Here is a 20,547-nt window from a genome sequence, read left to right on the forward strand (position 1 = left end):
CTGCTCACACTCCACACTAGTCACGCAAGCCCCGTCAGAGAAAGGTGCACACACACACACACACACACACACACACACAGTCACAGGAAAACAATGCAGACGAAAAAACTTTCCTAAAAATGAGTCAGATGTGCAAAGCCGGACGTTAAATTCACAAGTAAGGCTGTGTTTCTGGTTTATGTGTTATACATGCATGCTTTGCTTTTTTGTGTATTTGAGAGAAACCTTGGTTGTTTGAAGTTCAGAGAGAATGTGATAACTTTGTAGCATTAATAGGGAAGTTTGTATTTGCACTACGGAAGTAAACAATACAGTATCAGTGCGATGTTCAGTTGGCACAGCAACTGAAATACATGCAAAAAACAACAACTACAGAGTAACAATGGCCCTTCACTACTTTGATTTTACTTAGTTTTTCTTTAATTGTGTGTGTGTGTGTGTGTGTGTGTGTGTGTGTGTGTGTGAGAGCATGCTGCATAGTTTCAGTGAGTGTGTGTGAGAGACAGAGAGTGCAAGGAGGGCCTATTCAAGCAGGATGCATGCTTCAGAACAGGCTGCAGGGCATCGCTGAATGACTGATAGGAGAGACCTTTAAAACAAAGCACCTGACAAACACACAAGTATATGGACACACACACACACACACACACACACACACACACACACACGGCTCTATTCACACAATCCAAAATGAATAGAAGCAAAACCTCCACAAATTCTTCGCCTGCCTGTCTCCTCATCTTGTGATGACAAATTTTCTTTCTTCAAAGCAGTTCATGGCACACGCAATCTACTGTCGTGACTATAATTCAAGCCGATCACTCAGAGACAAAAGATGTCATGCTTTGCCTTTCAACGTTGCATCCGCCCACTGGCACACAAGGCAACGAACCAAGTGGCATCTGCCACAGCGGGCGACGGGTGCTTTTCAACCTGTCATGGACTTTTGTCCGTGTGTGTGCGTGCTCGGCATGTTTGTGATTTCTGCCGGCACAGTGCTGCAGCTAAACAGTACGGCTTTGTGTGGAGGTCAGGCACTGTCTTATTTTAAGTCCCAATGTCCTTGGTTGCAGATCTTGACTTCAGCTGCCAGGTGTGGGTCTGAATTCCAGAGCTGTGTAAATGCTCTCAGATGCTCGTTGTGTGTGTGTGTGTGTGTGTGTGTGTGTGTGTGTGTGGGGGGGGGGGGGGGGGGGTTAAAATGTGCAGGGTTTAGGTGGGTTGCACAGGGTCTTGCACCCAGAGTGGTGTGCGAGACAGGGAGAAAGAGGAAGAGAAACGGAGAGCGTAAACCCGTCTGCACGTGAGAGACTTTTGTAGCACTGGCAGGGATTTTGAATTATAATGACTACTAAATGTCACCGCCACTCCAACCACATGGTGTGGTAGATGCACATTAGGGCCTCGAGCATGGCTGCTTTACTGTAACTCTTTGTGCCTGCTGTTCCTGGAAGTCCCACACAATGAGTCCAACACAATTAGGCGGTTCTCAACTTCAATATATTTGTTCGCAGTGGTCAGAACATTCATCTCGTGAGAACTCAAAAAACGCCACGAGAGAGCGTGATTTCACGCTTCTCCCTCGCTGTTAAGAAAATCCAAAATGGCTGCCGGCCCCAGCGCTGCGGCACTGAGCTGCTTAGTTCATATACAGTGTGCAGGAAGTGATTAACAGTGAAAGATCAAAGGCGGTGGACAGGATAAACATTCTTCCCCGGGACCCTTCTCCTCCGGGGTATACAGCACCACTTCCTCTTTTTACAGACTCGCTGCTGCCTCCACCGCCACAGCACAGCGCACACATTGTCACCACATGAGGCACTGACCCACAATTCAGACTCTCTGTGTGTGTGTGTGTGTGTGACAGACAGAGAGAGATATAGAGATCGAGAGGGAGAACGGGGGGAAGGTGATGTCTTTATGTGTTGTGGGGGTGCGTGTATGACTCTTGAGAGCTGAGGCAACATCCGAGCTGCACTTAGAGTTTGAAAATTATTATGGCGTTCGGAGCCACCGATCAGACGGGGGGGGGGGGGGCTCAGTTTATGCTAATTTCCCCACATGATTCTCTCACTGGTGCACAGCTGTTGTGCTGAAGGAGGCGATTATGTGACCCGACCAGCTGCGGGTGTTACAGAGGCGAGTAAAGGCAGGAAAGGGAAGGAAGACCTCTCTGATGTCAGCACCACTGGAAATGTGATGCAAATTTGAACCAAAGCATTTTTGTGTGTGGCCCAAAAAACAAAACCCCCTAAACATTAAACAGAATCCCTATTAAATACCAAACAACTCATACAACTCATTCGTTAATAATGTTTTGCACAACATTTCGTATCAGTGACACCAGTTTAACCCAAATAGCTGCAGTGATCGTTGTATTCTTAACCTCAAATTAAATTGTCTAAAATATATGGATGCTGTCACTCAGTGTCAGACGTTGCACAATACACACAACATGATAAGACTGCTCCTCTTATGAATCCAGTTTTAACCTTTTGATGTTTAATCTACCCCCCACCATCCTACCCCCCCACACGCCAACCTGAGGTGAAACCTAACCTCCTTTTGGGCTCAATGGATGGCAGATCACAGGCGCTTGAGATCTAAAAGAGACAATTATCCTCAATTGAAGGCTGACAGGAAGAACAAACGCTTCATAAGTGGTGCAGGGGTCTTTCTTCTCCTGGGGATGGGGGATTAATCCACCGACATGGGGCCGTAGGAATGGCCAGGTCACCACGCAGCCAGGTGAAGGACCCCACAACCCGTTCTCTGAATAACAGGCCGAGATGGCTGGGTGATCATAGGTCTCTGCATGTGGAAAATCATCCCATTACATGAGGTCCAGTTTGCCCTACAGTGTGGCCCAGAAGACTAAAAATACGACGTTTGACCTTGTTGTTCCTTTGAAACTCTCGTCTCAGGGACAATGTCTTTGTGTTGGGTTGGCTGATGGCTCCAGCAGCCTTTGCTGTGGTAGGCACCGAGCGCCGAGACCAAATGTGGGTTTAAAAATAGCGAGGCCTGTGGATGTGTGGCTTGCTCTTGCTGTTTCTCTTGGCAGACTGAGGTCAGAACATATTGGCCATAATCCGCCTCATATGCAAAGCTGCATGATATGATTCCATGTTTTGTTACAGCCAGCCAGTTATTCTCATAGTCGATCAAATCTGAGAACACATTGATGATGGACTGATATTGACATTAGGAAATAAAGTGTTACGCCCGCTGTCCCTGGCGTAACAAACAAGACATTTTCCTCCACATCGCTGCCAGAGCTTAACTTTTCATTCACATATTGGTTACAAATGAGCCTCATTTGCAATGATAACCAGAGAAATGCACATGTGGCTTCTAGAGAACGACCTTTAGAGGCCTCTCTGTCTGCCATTAAAAACATTTAATCTGATAGAATCATTTGTCTTTGTGTCTGAGGCCATGCTAGTCCAAGGACAGCATCCAGCATCTAATTGGTCCAAAGGATCATTGACATCACAAAAGGTGAAAGGTCGGTCTGGGACAGCCTTGCAGGTTCTTTGGTGCCAAGTTCTGTTTGAGAGTTGCCAGGTGTGAAAGGCTTTTGTTGTTGTTCTTGCACTGATGTGAACATCTGTGCCGGCCTACGAGCCAGTGCAGAGAAAGCGATTCTTGCTGAAGCTGGGGACGTAATGTAAAGAAAACACACGTATGGGTGGGGAGGGGGAATGGGAATTAACCATCTCTGTGCTGTACATCAGGGGTTTTGCAACACAGTATTTGAAACATTTCTGCCATGATCCAATCCAATCCAAACATTTTTAGAATCGAGTTGTTTAGCCACATGAGAGTTAATCTATAAGTGTATCGCTAACTTAATGTATAAAGTCCTATTACCAGACCTGTATCCTGCTCTTCATCTCTGTTTGAGGCCAGCGGCTCGAAGCTACACATAGCCACTACTAGCATAACACACTCAAATCTCTGACTGAGCTGTTGACGGTCAAATTGCATTGTGGGAAATGTAGGTTCCATGTTTAGGAAGAAAAAAACGCTTGGCTAAAAGAGACTGTATATCTGGTTTTGATGCATTACTTTTGATACTACCATACCAAATATATAGCAATGTAAACAGCAAGTCACTGTAGCATTAGGTACAATAATATATAAAAGTAACAGGTTTTGGGGCAAACTATTCTGTAAATGATTCATGGAGAAACGTGTTTCGGCTGGTAGTATTCAAGCAGTTTGGAATGAGGGGAAAAATATAAGATTACGCCAAACTAACAGACAATATTTGATCATTTTGTCTAATGCTAATGTTACGAGCACAATGTTTTGTTGTTTGAGGTATAGTATTTGATTTAAAAATAAAAAAAGCTATTTAAAATCTTTCTAATTTACATTTTTTGTAACCCCATTACTGCCTTTCCTTTTCTAAAGAGGTCACAAACTAACAAAGTAACATTAGTTTAGGTTCAGTTAAGAGAGAAATGCTGGCTGAAAATTGCTAATCATGTAAATTGTGTAAAGTCTGACACTGCCCCACAATGAATATATGGAAATCAATTTAGTTTTTGGTCGAATCAAAGTGAAATACAATTTATTGATTGAATATTATTTGTGATAAATACCAGGAGACTAATTGGTGTTCTATTAGCTGCATGGTATACAGTATTCGTGCTCAGATGTTCTGCATCACCACCTGTATGTAGCTTCCTTTGGCAAAAATCACAAGGTGATGCAATCAGTGTGTGCTACTGTAATTGCGCGGCTTCTTCCGGTTGCATTACAAACGTAACGCTACGGCTCAACAAGTGTGCATGTATAACGTATCGCCTCAGCTGAGATACCGTATCCCTCATAGGGAATATCGTCCGAAAATGCCAACGGATCTATCCGGCCTCTAAACACTCCCTCCCTCCAAAGAGAACCTCTTACAGTTCTGTCGCCGAGGTCGACCGAGGATTTTGCAAGAATAGTGACGCTATTTCCAAAAGGGGTTGATTAGTGAAAGGCACTTGTTTACAGCAGATTTGAATCCGAAACTCTGAACATAATGACCTCCGGTCTGCAATATATTACATGGCGATCTAGCTAGGTGCCTTTTAACGAGCCATCTTCAAGTCATTGAATACTTTGGCGCAACCCGTTTTCATTTAGTGATTTATAAAGTTCTACTGAGTGAACACGAGCGTTTATTACTAGGCAAAGTTTAAACTTACAGACGGCTGGTGCAACTGCTGCATCTTGCATCTCCAAAACACAGCAAGCATTTAGACTCCTCTTATGATATAAATAGACAGTATTTACTCACACATCTAGTTTACCCTACAATTGCCTTCCTCTGCGCCTGACCCCTAACATAAACACAACATGGCTCCTTACCCCACAGCGGCCCAGAGGGGTGCAGGTGGTCCACATGGACACCTCCTATATGGGCTCTGACCCGGGTTCAAAGGTCGGACCCCTCAAATGATGCCCTTCCTTGCCGCCCATAATTGCCCTGTTTATTTTTAGTCCACACTGGGCCGTGTTGAGCTATTAAAAGAAACACGAACATGAGGCCGTCTGCTAATTACTGTTGGGCCAGCAGACCCTTACTTTCCCTGATTGCTCCCATATGGTAGCCCACTCAGAGAGGAGAGTCTCATCTGTCACCCTCACTGTCTCTCAGTGGCATTGCTGTTTATGTTGGGCCACAGGATGCCACTTTTCTGCAAGTGTATGTTAATAGAAATGTCTACAGGCTCGAAATAGCAAAAGTTTGGTATTGTGGAATAATTCTGATAAAAAAACTAAATGTCTTTAAAACCAGAAAATGAGGTTCAATATAGACATGAAAGCAGCTATCTGCAGGATTGATTTGTCTGTAATAGAAGTGGATCTTATTTCTACCAGTGCCCTACAGTTCATGTAATGTGTCACACTGTTCTGAAATCTCAAAGTCACATTGAATATGCGCACAAGAAGACTGCCATTTCACAGGATACACGAGAATATCAACAGATAGTTAACACCAGAGCCATTCCTGGCAAGTATCAGTAGATCTGCTTCCAGCATTTAAGGAAGCAGTAAGTAATTGGGTCGATTTAGACCTATTTGTGGTCAGGTTGAAATAAAGCAGCAGAGGCGGCCATCTTGCTGAAGTTGTGAAGTTTACAAAGGTTTGATTGCAGTAGGAAGCTGGTTGTGTGGATTAGCAAATGGGCCCGGACAAAGAGAGTGCATGCTTCTGTTTAGTCTTAGAGACATTTGATATGACAATTAGAGAGCTAATAATAATACTCCAGGATTATTTATTTGAATTAATATTAACATGGGTTACAGCTACTAATTTGCATTACTTGTAACACTGTAGAGATGTTGCATATTGAATTGGCATGCGTGACTGCAACACTATTTTTGTAATCTTTCCGATGTTTATGTGCTGAGAAATGTCTTTTAACTTTTAACAAACCAGCTCTTTCATTTCAACATTTTCTGATTTGTAGCTACTTGTTTCCCGGTGCTCTCTCGTCCCTCAATGCCAGCTTATGTTGCCGGCAACACGTGTGTCAGCGGTGGAGCCGGAGCTGTCACGAAGGTGTCTGGATAATGTCAGACAGCGCAGGCCCACCCGTCTTGCTCTGCCCTGATGGATTGGGTTTCCGCCGCACCTAGATGCACACAAACCTGCAACTTCCTGTAGAAATGAATCATTGAGTTGGGGGGAAATAGATATTCGCAGGAGGGCAATGCATTATACTGCTTAGACCTGTTAGGCATGCTATGATGTGATGTTATGTTTCCTGAGCAAATGAATGAGTCTGGAAATGTCAAAGCGAACCCAAAGACAGACCTGTTCATGGTGTATATCCAAAAGAAAAACCTGAGCATGAGGATGACTTGGATCTGGCAAGTTTAAGAAATATGTATTACGTGTAGCAATTTGCATTTGTACTGTGGAGATGCTAATTAGTTTGAACTATAAAAAACTAAGTAAAAAATAAACTATATTGTGCAAGTGCTGTTGAACCTGCTACCAATCTGTTTCGTTGTCCTGAAATCTGAATCCTTGACTGCGGTTTAGTAACACACAGGATGTGAATACTTGGATTAACGATATTTGATACATAATTTTTTTTCAGTAGACAATTTGTAAACATACTATATAGTTCCTTCTATTCTTCTACAAGTTTTCTTTTTTAAAGGATGTATAAATTATTTATATATCCGCAGTTGGTAAATGTCATTAGCTCCATCTCAGTTACTGAAATGGTTAAAAACTTTGCCAACAGACTTTAACGTGCCCAAAAGGTACAATTGTAAGTATTTTGTTTACAAGCTTTGTTCAGGATTACCTGTTTCCTGACCGTTTAAGGTGGCTGCTTGAGGCTAGTTATTACCCGTTTACACCTCTGTTAATCCCCAGGCACTGCCACCACCCAACTGCCAGTCAGCTCAACATAAACAAAAGCCCGATTCTGTATTTCCCTTAAAGTAGTACATCCTAACTTTTTATATTTGTGCATGTTGCAGCATGTAGGAATCCGTATATGTTTGTCACACTATCCTTGAGAAAAACTGTACAGTATGTGTTGAAGAGGATTTGATAACCTGGAGACTTGATGATTGTGTTATGGCAGCATCTGGGAACACTTTGTAATAATGACTGCCAACCCGGGTTATCAGGCCTTTCTGCGACGTGGATCACGCTTTTATCTTGCCGTTGGAATCTCAAACTTTCTGCTTTTTGAAAGCCATAATTGCGCAAAACTCTTCTTTTTGGTTCGGTCTGCTGAGGTAACACCCAGCTGTTGCGGAGATGTTAATATCTGGAATGCGTCAGGAGCTTTTCTCTGCCACTATTGCTGTTGTTTGTCTTTCCTCCCCCGGTGTAACATGCTATGACTTTTTATGGTTGAGGTAATCCTTAAATGTGCCGTGCAGATGTACAGTAGATTTCATCTTGCTATTTGTGTTTAGACAATGTGATGTTGGTTTATTTGTTCACAGATGAACAGTGAAGAGGCCTTTTGGTAATTTATTGTCAAAAGTAATGAAAGTCTTGGTAAGAGCATTTCATTTAAACGTATGAACTATAAATTGAATCCAATGAAGATGCGCCGATTGCATTTATATAGGTCCATTTAGATTTTTTTAAGAGTCTTAACTGCCCATTACAATTTTTCTTTGTAAGAAGTTACAGAGAGGCTCAAAAGAAAAGTCAGAGGATCCCAAAAGTCTGCAGGATTCATCCTGTGGGGACCATGAATATGCAAAATGTTATGGCAATCCGTCCTATAGTTGCTGTGATACTTCAGTTTGAGTCAAAGTGGTCGACCGATTTATGAACCCTGCTTATATGGCTAAAAATGTATGAGATTTATCCAAAGAATAGCAAAAATACAAAAAACAAAAAGTGAAGATCTATATGTTTTTTCTTGTGTTAATTTTCATGTACAACATGCAGTCTCTTGAGGCTGTGGTTATGCTGTCATGCTCCCTGTGTAACCAGTGGGAGTTCCTGGGCCACTGTTGCCACCCAGACAGCTGCTGTAGAGCACCAGACCACCTGACGAGCACCTCAGCATGAGGAACACACCTGATGGTGCTCCCTGTGGCTCTGTTCTCTCGGGGGCCTTGCAGACGTCTGGAAGGTTGGTTTCGGGCAGCGCTCCAACAGCAACACGGAAGTAAATGGAAACCAAGTTTAAAAAGCGAAGCTCGTAAAATCCACCAATCGCACTTTAATGTTTGCTAACAGTCTTCTGCCGCTGAGGAGGAGCCCTTTTTAATGAGGCTGGAAAGCTCAGAAATAGAAAACTGCTGTGCATTGGTTTCACATTTTTGAATAATAGCCAAACCAACGAAGCATAAAACCCTACAAGGTTGAAGCAATACAGCATGAAATTCAAGACCTGAGTGTTCCAAACCCAGGGCCTGGTCCTCCTCCAGAAAGCTGGAATCCTCATCCAACTGGGATCAACAGCTAGCTTCACGGGACACTCCCAGTTCCTCTACCACCTCCTAATCTTCCTGAGAAACCAAGGTGGGACTCTTGGGTGGAAAGGTCACTGTCCCCCAGCATTCCTGGCTTGGCAGGGGGGTAAGGGTTGGGTTGAAATGAAGGGTAAGCAGGGGCATTGTATGTCCAGGGGAGGTAACTTAGTTGGGTTTGGCCCTTCGGCTTTTGTTGATGTTTTTTGTTGTCATTGTTGTCCAGACTTAACACAGCATTCCTCCTGGCTCTGCAGTGAGTGTGTACTGGAGAAAGGTATAGCAGAAAGGGGGAAAGACGACAAAACAGACCGTTTTTTAATTCTTATGGGAAACAATAGAAGGTGACCCCCCCTGAGCCATTTTGGGCCCTCGTGGCCTTCAGGGCCTTGAGCAGATAACCGCATCACAATGAGACTAAATAGGCAGGGAAAACGTGAGCGACCTGAGGAAAGATTTAAATAAACAACTAAATACAGTATTTACCTCTGAAATCGGAAGCAAAGATGTGAGATTCCACGTCATTTATTTCACTGTATTTACCTGTATTTCATTGGGAGATCTTGCAGGGCTGACTTTTATTGCTACAGACAGTTCAATGCCACACTTTCCATAATTCCTTTTTGGCTCTTCTCAAATGCTTTTTTTTATCCTTCAAAATCTTCCCTTTAAATGACATCAAAACAAACATGTATTAGTTTGCCTGAAGTGACTCAGCCAGAGCTAATGGGGTCAAGCACTGGTCAACTGAAGCGAGCTTGTCTTTCTATTTACCGGCTCCTGACGCAGTCTCGCAAGGCAGCTCATCTCAGACAGCTGTCCCATCGTTACAGGCCCGCCTCGCTCCTCTTAGGCTGCTCTTAAAAACAGATCACAGGTAAACGGGTTGTTTTACCCCGGAGCCTTCTGTCACTGAAATATGGATGCGTTTGAAGAGCTGGGCCCTACACAGCCAACGACGAGGTTACATGTTTGGGTATGAGCAGGATCAGTCATTCTGCTGGCGTTATCACCACCAGTTCGTTGTGTCTGCTAAAGCTCGGCTAAATTCCTCAGCTCAAGATTCCTATCCCCGGGTCATTGCCTGCTCCTTAGCTTCTCTCACTGTGATTTTTTAGAAAGGCTAATGCGCAGTGAGGCCACAACCAAATATGCGATGTATCTACGTTTTTTTAGATGCATGTTTTTGTGGCTGGTTTTGTGGCTACGAATTGGGTAATGTGCCTACACATGCAGATATTGAGAAGTAGCCACGTCTGTTATCTGAAGTTTCCTTTCCGCCTCATTCAAACGGGAGAACCGCCAAAGCCCCATCCATCAGATAAGCGGTTTTTTTTGGAGGGGGGGGGGGGGGGTAGGCATATAAGAGGAACATTTTGCTCGGAGCATTTCTATGCAGTTGCCAGGCTGAGGTTTTTCAAGACCGGCCCAGGGGAGAGCAGATTATGACTAATGAGGTCCAAGTTAACGTGACCAGAGGAGGCAGCTGGAGAGAAACAGACCCCGGTTTTAAACCTTTTATCGTGAGATCTCTCCGTGGGCCAGACTGAGGGACAAACCCACAGGAAGTACACACAACGTCCGCCACAAACGAGCTACAGTGACTTATAAGGAGTTCTTTGAGTAGATGAGGGTTAACACTGAAAAGAGATGTTCAGTACTCTCATCGCACTGTAAATCAGTTATTTCTCTGTGTGCCCACAACTATAAGAGGTGATACATGCGATTATGACAGATGGCATTGTGGTTTCATTTACCTCAACTGATGAGGTTACACACAGTATATGCAGAACACCTGTTCACCGGTCCCCAGCGGGCCCCCGTATTGTTTTGGTGCTCATGTTTTTACAAGGCTGTACATTATTCACCGGGGATGAATAATAGGTGAGTTACAAAAACATATTCACTTTTTACATTTTATTAACTTCAATGAGCAATGATAAATATATAGAATGTATGACCGTTAAAAATTCTCCATGTATTTCATTTTACGTAATGCATAGAGAAGCCGACTGGCGTCCCGTTTTCTCCGGTGTGAGGTCTGGTCCCATGTGAGCAGTTTTGTTTTCCCCTCCTGCTGCTTTATTGATACCCTTCTTGTCATAGCTGACAAACAGAAATAAGTAATCAGTAATTGTTTTGTCGTTCGGGGGCCCCCGAATCAATTATATGTCTCCCTAGCAATAATTTCCTTGGTTGATTTAAACACAAGCTCCCCCTTGTCAAGTCATCAGGGCTAATTGAGACCTGGGGAGCTCCACTTCAGGACGATGTTTGTTTTCAAACTTGTGGTGCAGCACGGCCCTGCTGCTGCTTTTAGGTTGTTCTTTTTATCAGTGAAGAAGACAATTATAATTTAGGCATTACTAAGGCTGTGATCGTGCAGGACACAACTTGTTAGACATTTGTTCACTTGGTTTGGACACAATTAATACAAAACTGCCAATTAAAGAACAGTTACCTGGTTTCCTCCTTGTGGCACAGGACAGTCATTCACAGTGCCAAGGTGAGAGCAGCAGGTGAGGGAATAATCTGGGTCCCACCCAGTTAGCCGGGGGCCGCTTTTCACTCTCTGCCCCAAGCTGCCATCCATTGTGTCCCGGTGGATGGAGAGGAGCACAGGAACAGGACAATTATGACATTATGGCTGGGTGGCTGAGCAGCAGTCCCAGCTGGTGTGAAACAAATCGGAAGAATGGGCAACCAGAGAGCAACACTTCCCACAGGAAAGCAATCCACCACACAGAGAGGCTACGTTCTGTCTTCATCGGGGGTTTGTCTGCGATGCTGGAACACTTCGTTGGGCTCAGGAGTGTAACGATTTGATCCAACAGTGATTACTTTTGATTTCAAGGTTTATTGTATTAACATAAATCTCACTTTCTGCCCATTATTTGATTTGGTTCCCAGTTGCAAGGGTGCCGTTGTAAACCATTTTGAGAAATTGGCAAATTTTTGGTTGTCACACTTAATACTACTATAAACAGTAGGGACAGCAAACAGCCAAACATGCACCCCAAAAGTAATAGTTTTTAAAATGTTTTTTGCATTACTGATATTTAAAATAGCTTTTACAGTCAGAATTGGTTAAATCATTTTTTTTCAAACCATTCAGGTCCATAAATGAAAATTGTAGAGCTAAATATCAGGCACATTGTGAATACACGACATAGGAATCCTGCTGTATAAAATCAACATTTAGGTTTATATCCAACATAATTTTGTTATGAAATATATCTTCTAATTTAATCAAACTTTTCCTTGCTGACCAGCACTATAGAAAATGTTACCTTGCAGTAGCAAGCTAGTTGATTCTTGTGACATGTGAGCCAATCAGAGATTGTGGGACGTTTGGAAAGGTTTGCAGGTATTTGGATATAAACAAAAGTGCTGGAAAAATGGGGAATTTAACTTGATGATGGCGCCAGATGAAAAGTCAGGGGTACACTTGAGTTCATCCCGAGATGAAAGTGAATGTGTGTGCCAAATTTCGTTAATCCATCCAACAGTTTGAGGCGTTGATCCTCTGATTTTTACTCAAGCACCACAATGAGTGAAAAAGATTCATCCTCTGAGGAACATGATTGTTTAGCTGCCTTTTATGAGTCCTACGCTTAAAGATTCATTATGTTTTTTGCTAGTTTCTCTGTGAGATAGTTGCTTATTCGTCATAGTTATCTATCTGTAATAGCTGTTCCTCCAAAGACCAGTTTTAGAAGGGGTAGCTTCCAATTACTTTTTGAAATATATCATATAGTTTGAGCTTTATTGTAGACTGTGCTATAAACTGCTCCATATTGTATCTTCACATATGACATCTGCTCCTGCACCGTCTAAGCAGCATTCCTGTTTAGTTCCACTCCATCCAGGTGTTTGTGTCTCTCGCGTCATTGCCTCATCCTCTAAACCCGACCACTTTGACATCAAAGCGGAGGTGTGTTGTTCCCTATCCACGCTGAGGAGAATGTCATGGGAGAATGACCCTGCGAGAGGCTGGTGCAGCCCCAGGACGGCGTGGAGCCACCTGAGAGGAGCGGTCAGTGCATTCCACTGTGACGCTGCACTGTAAAGGCTCAGAGGCCTGATGTCTGTTTAGTGAATCAACTACAGTAGCTTTTTGCTATGTGAGGATGTATTCAAACTGCTGAACAGTTAAATAGACGGATCGGATCCGAGCAAAAGCTTTGATCAAGTAGGAGGTTTGGTGATATCGAACATGATTTGCTTTAAAGATATTGTCAACAAATATGATGATGGTCTTGATGTCAATCACAATAACAAACCTTCCACATAAATGTTTCGGGACAGTCGCTCCAAGTCCTTTTTTTTTTTTTTAAGGGTCACTGTGTCTGCCCTCTGCTCCGTCCAGTTGCATACCTGAACCGACGCTGTAAGTAATAAAGGAGGACCTCCTTTGATCTGATGTCCCACCCAGAGGCTTCTCCCTCCGAGCAGACAATACTCTTAATTCATTACTGGACCTGCCGCTTCAAAGCTCAGCCACTCGTCACTGGGAAACTCTAAACTAAGGCCCCAGACAGGCTCTTTTAAACACCCACTCACCCCCCTGGGCTCCGAGGTGGTGGCTGGATGAGTCCACATAAGTCACGGTAACCTGCACACATCCCCTCCTTAGCCCCGCAGCACCACACCTATCCCCCTCAGGTGACAGGTGGATTATTGGGCATTGGTATTTCTGCATTCTCCTGCCCGGTTACCAACACGCCCATTGACCGTGGGAAAACGTCACCGATAATCGGCAGAGATTTTTTGGAAAATATCCTTTAGATTGTTTACAGTGGCTGTATTTTTGTGTTTGTGTAAGAAGCCAAACGTCAGACTGTGTCCCAGTTTGAGCGGAGGTCACATCGTGAAAGAAATGAGAACCTTTATGAGATAACTTGCTGATACAGGAAAAAGAAACTTCATCGCGTCCTTTGTCCTTTTATCACGTGTATTCAAAGCATCCCTTTACACTGGGGTGTGTTTGTTGTTGCAGTGTAATCCCTTGTTATGACCTCAAATCGGCTGAATGGCTTGTTGGGCACTCAGGAGACGATTGAACCACTTGACTTCCACAGTGTGTCATGTTCAGAATAGATGATCTGCTGATCTGTAACAAGATTCTCTTTTCCCATCAGTTTCAGTAGTCAGAATGTTGGTGTTATTATGAAGCCCGTTAAGACTGTAAGGCCTTCACAAACAAACACAGCTTGGCTTGACTTGACATGTTTTTTTTTTAAAGTATTATAGTTGTGTTCAAAATACAGGTATAAATGCAATAAAGTACCACACGCCATTATTAAAATCACCATATGAACAGCTATATACTCAATATACTGAAGAGCATTTGCCCCCCATGGGTGGTAAGTAAGCTGAAAACCTGCACATCTCACCATCTCATTTCCCTCCCCCATCTCTCTCTCGCTCTCTCTCTCTCTCTTGCTGTCTCTTCCTCTCTACCCACTACTTGCCAAGTCTGATGTCAGCCCGCTGCACACAGGGTCCCCGAGTGAGTGTACAGTTTCTGTTTTGACACCCGGTCCTAATTACACATGTAAATGATTGATCACCTGAACTTGGCAGGGCCAGCGGAGATGGAAGCCCTTGTTACGTGATGGCTCTGCGATTATGTCCAAGTTCAGGACAGTTTCTGCTGCCGGGTACAGTGGAAACGGATACCTGCAACGGCCCGAGAGCTGGCAGATTAAGTTCTGAGCGCCCGCCATTTGGACTTAAGACTCTCCCTATTAGCGGCCCTTGAGGAGCAAGTTGCGCAGGTGCGGCTTGATATCTATGGCTCTTTGTTTGGTCTAATCCCACAGAATTTAAACCAAGGCTCACTGCCCACACCTTTAAACCGAGTCTGTGACACCTGAGGGGCCTGGCCACTGAAAGCAGAACTCAGCTACTTTTGTGAGAAGTGATTTGGCTAATTGATTTTGGAGTGGCCAGTCTGGAGGGCCTGGGGGGGCGGCGGGGGGCGGGGAGACCAGGGATGGACTGAGATGGAAGCCGAGGGTGCTTCCTTTATGCATAGCGGTGAAATGAACCTGCTGCCACCGGAGCTCCCTCCTTTCAGCGACAAAAACGGTGTTGAATACAAGATACAGACATGCTAGCTCTAATTGTTAAGAAAATAAACAGTGACCCAAAGCCAGAAACCCTGTAATGCTTTTACAGATGGGGTGAGAACTTTCCTCTCCCTGTTCTGCCTGGCAACAGCTGTTGGTTCCTCTGTGCTTTGACTCAGGTATGGAGCCAATCTGAGGGCCAGGAGGGTTTTAACCCCAATCTTCTCTCCCCTCGTCTCGCAGCCTGGCACACATGGGCTATGCAGCTGCACTTCCCATTGATCTACTGGGCTGCCTGGATGGCTGGCTGGAGGGAGATAGATTGGAGGGGAAATGGCTTAATTGTCCTCACTCTCACTTCTGGAATGCAAATAGCTCTCCACCAAACTGGCCTCCACTGTGAGGAGAGCCACACTTTTATTGTTTTGACGAGAGCAAAAAAAAAAAAAAGTATAATAAAACACATGGAATCACCTGTTTACTACTGTGGTTGTATCAGACAGGTCATTTTCATTTTTAGTTTAGTTTTTGTCCAAAAATCGAAAAGCCTTCACCATTCGTCGGCCAGAGGTCAAACAGACAGACGGGTGAAGGGTCATGATTCAAGTCGAGAAGTCGAGAGATGAAAGAGGTAAAACGCTGAGGCGTACGTATTCTGCCTGACTTTGATCTCCGCCTCAGGTAGCTCTTTCGCAGCCGCCAATCTTGGCCAGGAGCTGATGGGCGGCTGCTCCCTCTGAGGCCGGGCTTGCTCAGACTGAGACCGTCTCCTCGCCTTGACAGAGCGCTGGCAACAAATCCTCAAACTTGTTTCTCCTTTTTGCACTGGGCCTGATTTCATTGATTCGTTTGAGTTTTTTTAATTATCAAAAGGTATCGGTCGATGTTGGGCAAGAATGCAGGCAGGGAGGGAAACAGAGAGGGTGTGTTTTTGGTGAAGTTCAAAGATGACATGAGCAAGTCTCCGTGGCTTTGATGTTTCTTGGCAGGCTTCAGACAGCAACTGACAATCCGATGATCTGGGAGCACAGGCCTTTTTAAATCCCCGGCCCAGCCTGGCCCCAGTCGTCTAGCCCTCCAGTGACAAACGCTTTAATATGACAAGGTTAAACACCTGAAGCACTGCAGCAAAATGGTGAGGACGAGGCCGGGGTCAGGGGAGCAAACTTTAAATGCCATAGCGGCTTAGTGGTTTACTATGACTGTTCACTTATTCATGCTTGTTTTACACAAAAGGTCTCCTCTTCGTTCTTAAGTTTATTCTTGAGGAAGAACTTGTTAAAAATTGTTGCTGTTAATTAAAAAAGCGTAATTTAAGCAGCAATATATCTCATGGGTACTTTGTATGTAAAAGGTATCCCTTGTAGTGGAAAACCCAGAGAATGATCACCTGGCTTTTGAGCTTTACAGAGCTTTCCTGCCTCTTTTAGGTCTTTTGTTTTGGTTTTCTGGCCAGCAACTTCACTGTTTCGGTTCAGTCGCACCGCTGTCATCTGTGTTTTAGACACATACAGGAAGCTGTTTTCAGTGTGAAAGCTCTAGAAAAAACAACAACTGTGGGCTACTTGCCCAGCACCAAACAGCAGAGAGACAAGTTAGTGACTAGCTTGTGAACATGGTGGAACATTTAGCAGCTAAAGAACCAGATATTTCCCTCACAAGTTGGTGCAGATCAAAAACAGAGCTAATAGAGAGTGAATATTGGACTGAACATTAATCAGCTGGGCACCAACGTGTCTCTCAATGAATGCTGATGTTACTATGTAACTGCTGGATGTGTAATAAACAACTTCATTGTGTTACTTTAAAGGCGATAATATGTCAATGTTGGGTTCACAGTTTCTCCTGCCCCCTGTGTCCAAAGAATCAACTGTTGCAGGTTTAAATATTTTTTCTCTCAATTTATTTTGCATTCTAAAAAGTCTTATAAATACATTTAATTCTAGAGAGAAAACGTCTTAGATTTGTTCTTAAATTGTTTTCTAGTTTAAGACAACCCATCATTTGAGTGGTTAAGTTAAAAAAAAGAAGCTTCACAAATTTGATTCAGAATTTCATATTTGAAAGGTGCATTTTCACTAAAGGAACAGTGTGTAGGATTTAGGGGGATTTATTGGCAGAAATGGAATATGATTTTTAATTCCACCGTAGTTCTCCAACACGCTTGGAAAGGGAGGGTATGAGCAGAGGTAATCAGTTGGATGCAATCTGTAACCTCACCACCAGATGGCAGTAAATTCTATACATTGCTCCTTTAAGTTTGCTTGTCACTGCCCCATTCAACTTTCCACTTTTCATTATTCTTTTACATCAGGATACCTTGTTGGGTATTACGATTTACAATTTTCAGTCCACGTCATATAAACATAAAAAATGTATCTTTATTTACAGTTGGACGTAGGTCCTATCAGAGATATGTGTACTCTTTAAAAAAGGGAACATTGGGATCTCTCCAAAGTTTCAATTTCAATCTCCAGAAAACTTAAAGCAACTTTGCATTTATAGTGCACTGACTTCTCTGAATTCCCACATGTAACATACTCCCACGCTGCATGATGTAAAAAACAAAACAAAAACAAATGATGCATACAATAGACACATATCTTAATATCAGTTTGCAAAGTTTTTCTCTGGGAGACGCTGTCATTTGATAGTCAGAGTGGTACAGGCCGGGTGCTGCGGGGGCCATTGTGTGCTATTGTAGGTCACAATGGAACTTAACACTTGACAGAGCCAGGGCTTGTTGTCAGGAGCTGAACTTGATCCCGTCAAGTTGTTCCCATTGAAGAGCTATAAAGAAAGGGCTTTGACCTCACGGCTCTGCCAGCTCCATATCAGGCCAAATATTAATTCTCCATTCACAGGATATTCGTGTATAATAAGAGAATGGCTGTAGGTGTTTGTGCTTTGCTGAAAACTTGTTTTGACACGTTGGTCGCATATTTTTAAATTTCTCATCAGGCCCCTTGTTGACGTCAGGATATAATAGTGAAATATTGTGTGCCCACTGTCACTTGACCCGGCAACCCTGCCCAGATGACCCGTCCTGCCGCCCAGACAGATGTCTCGTCCTCAGAGGCCTGTCATCCCCTTCAAACTCTGGCCCTTCAAACTGACGCCTGCCTCACAAACTGTTGCCCTGCAGAAAGCCACAAAAGGGGGCTTCACGTTACCCAGAGGGGCAGCCGGTAACTTCAGATGGATAATCCTTGGACCTGGTAAACCGGTCTTCAACAGGACTTGCTGTCTAAACCTGGCAACCCTGAGCCGTGCGTCATTGTGTGTTGATTGGGTGTGCATGTGTGACTCCCCAGGGCAAATCATTGTGGGGTATGTTCAGTATTTCCACCCCCGTATGTCAGCTCATCTGCTCTCAAAGGGCAGGAGCAAAAAAAATACTATCAACCGTAAATTCTTTTCTTGTCTTAACATCTGCAGCTTGTTAAACCTATAAGGTTTACTACCGGCTTTCTACTGTTGCTCGAGGAAAACATTGTCGGTGCAGTCTTCATACTGTATATACTTTTTTTCCTTTTTGCAGGAATGTAACGTCAGGTATCTCTTTAAAAGCGTGTAAACAGACAGTTAACAAACCAGCAGTTCTGGCTGCCCGTGATGCCACTCCCCCAGCTGTTTTGACCTCAGATGACTCATATGCCATCGCAGCCACCCGGACAGGCAGGATCCTCATACAGAGACAACTGTCTCCCTCGAGGCTGCTGCTGCCACCCTCTTGTCGGCACCACCGATCCATGCCAGCTTTCAGCTTCCCTCCCCGCCTCCCCTGGCACGAGGGGCAAGATTTACAGTGGAAAAATAGAGTACATTTTTCCCCCCATGTTGAGCTTGTGAGTCTGGAATGTGTGTGTTTGGGCAAGATTTTTTGCGAGGAGTGTGAAAAAACAACAAGAGCTGTAAACACCAATAGACCCAGACTGGCTTCTTTGTTCCAGATGTGGAGCAGGCACACACTGTTAGTGCAGCTCCAGCTGAGGCACCGGGCTGTAAACCAATGCGCTGCCACTGTCCCTGCCTGTCCATCAGCTGGGCTCTCTCTGCATCTGTGTGGACAGGTTACAGTGTGATTCTGCAGTATGTTGAATGAGAGCAGGCCCATATATGTTATGGTGTGTGTGTGTGTGTGTGTGTGTATGTGTGTGTGTGTGTGTGTGTGTGTGTGTCAGCGGGCCACAGAATTGGTACCAAATGCGCATTTGAGCCGCAACCAAACGATGGAGGAAGGTTAACATGAAAAAAAAATCAACAATGTATAATTTAGACATATATATGACCGCCGCACTCTGCAAATGAAGCCGTTTAAATCCGATGCACCGCGTGACACCGAGCGCGATCATGTTGCACCAGAATGACTTATATGCGTATTACGGTTAAAGGATTCCAGACGAGGCATCTATATTCAACCAATCAATTTAAAGTTTAAGTCTAACCTTCCGCGGCAGTTGGCAATGCTGCTGTCATCCGCTGTCTGGCAACAATTATGCCAATGATAAATTCAAAGCTCGAGCCAAGAGACCAGACACACTCCACCGTTTCCCACGCAATAGTATTCACGTTGGTTTCAGGCGTAATTTTTTTGTTCTATTTACTTGAATTTGATTTAATTATTTATTTCATGTCTTGTTCTAATATTCTCTTCTCTTTTTTTCTTTCATTGAGCCAAATGGGGACAAAATACCTGATTCATAGGGTCGATGTTTTTTGGATATTAGCCTATATCTACAATTTGACTTTTGGTTGTAATTGTCCAATTAAAAACCCGAGCTAACACAATTCAGGTAAACTGCGAACGTGGATCGAAATACATATTTCAAACAGAATAAATATATAAGGATACATGATTTAATTTACTTTGAGACATAGTTGCAGAGACCAATGCACCTCTCTTTTTATAATATTAATTAAGTGTGCAAAAGTTTTACTGGAATATTGATCCTCCTTTTTTGTTCCAAAGCTATTGGAAATGAATTATGGACATTCAACATTTCTTTATTAACAACATTTCATTTATTTATTATATTGTAGGTTCAGAGAAGAAAAGAGAAATATAGAAGCATAGTTTAAAGGAATTAAAAGTGTCCAAGCTAATTGAAAACATTAAAGTTTGCAACACTTTACACAAGCAAACAGCACATGTATGTTAATATTTTAATTACAGTCTACAATTTGCAGGCAAAAATGAAAAATGTATACTATTCATATCTCGAAAACATTCATTTTAATAAGGAAAAAATAATGACACACTTGGAAATTGGGTAATCTTAATCTTAATCTTAAAAATTTGAAATAAAAGACATATTCCGATAATTGATCCTCACAAATCAAGTGTCAGTCCACATCAACAGCATGCAATCACAGTTCATGTTTATTTTAAAGGAAAAATAAAAAATTCCATGGAGACAATAATCAATAAACTGGTCAATCCAATTAAATGCAGATGCCCATGTCATATAATAGAAACAGAAGTATTATAAATATTCTCATAATATTAAATAAT

Source organism: Pholis gunnellus (genome assembly GCF_910591455.1).
Source record: "Pholis gunnellus genome assembly, chromosome: 21".
NCBI lineage: Eukaryota > Metazoa > Chordata > Actinopteri > Perciformes > Pholidae > Pholis > Pholis gunnellus.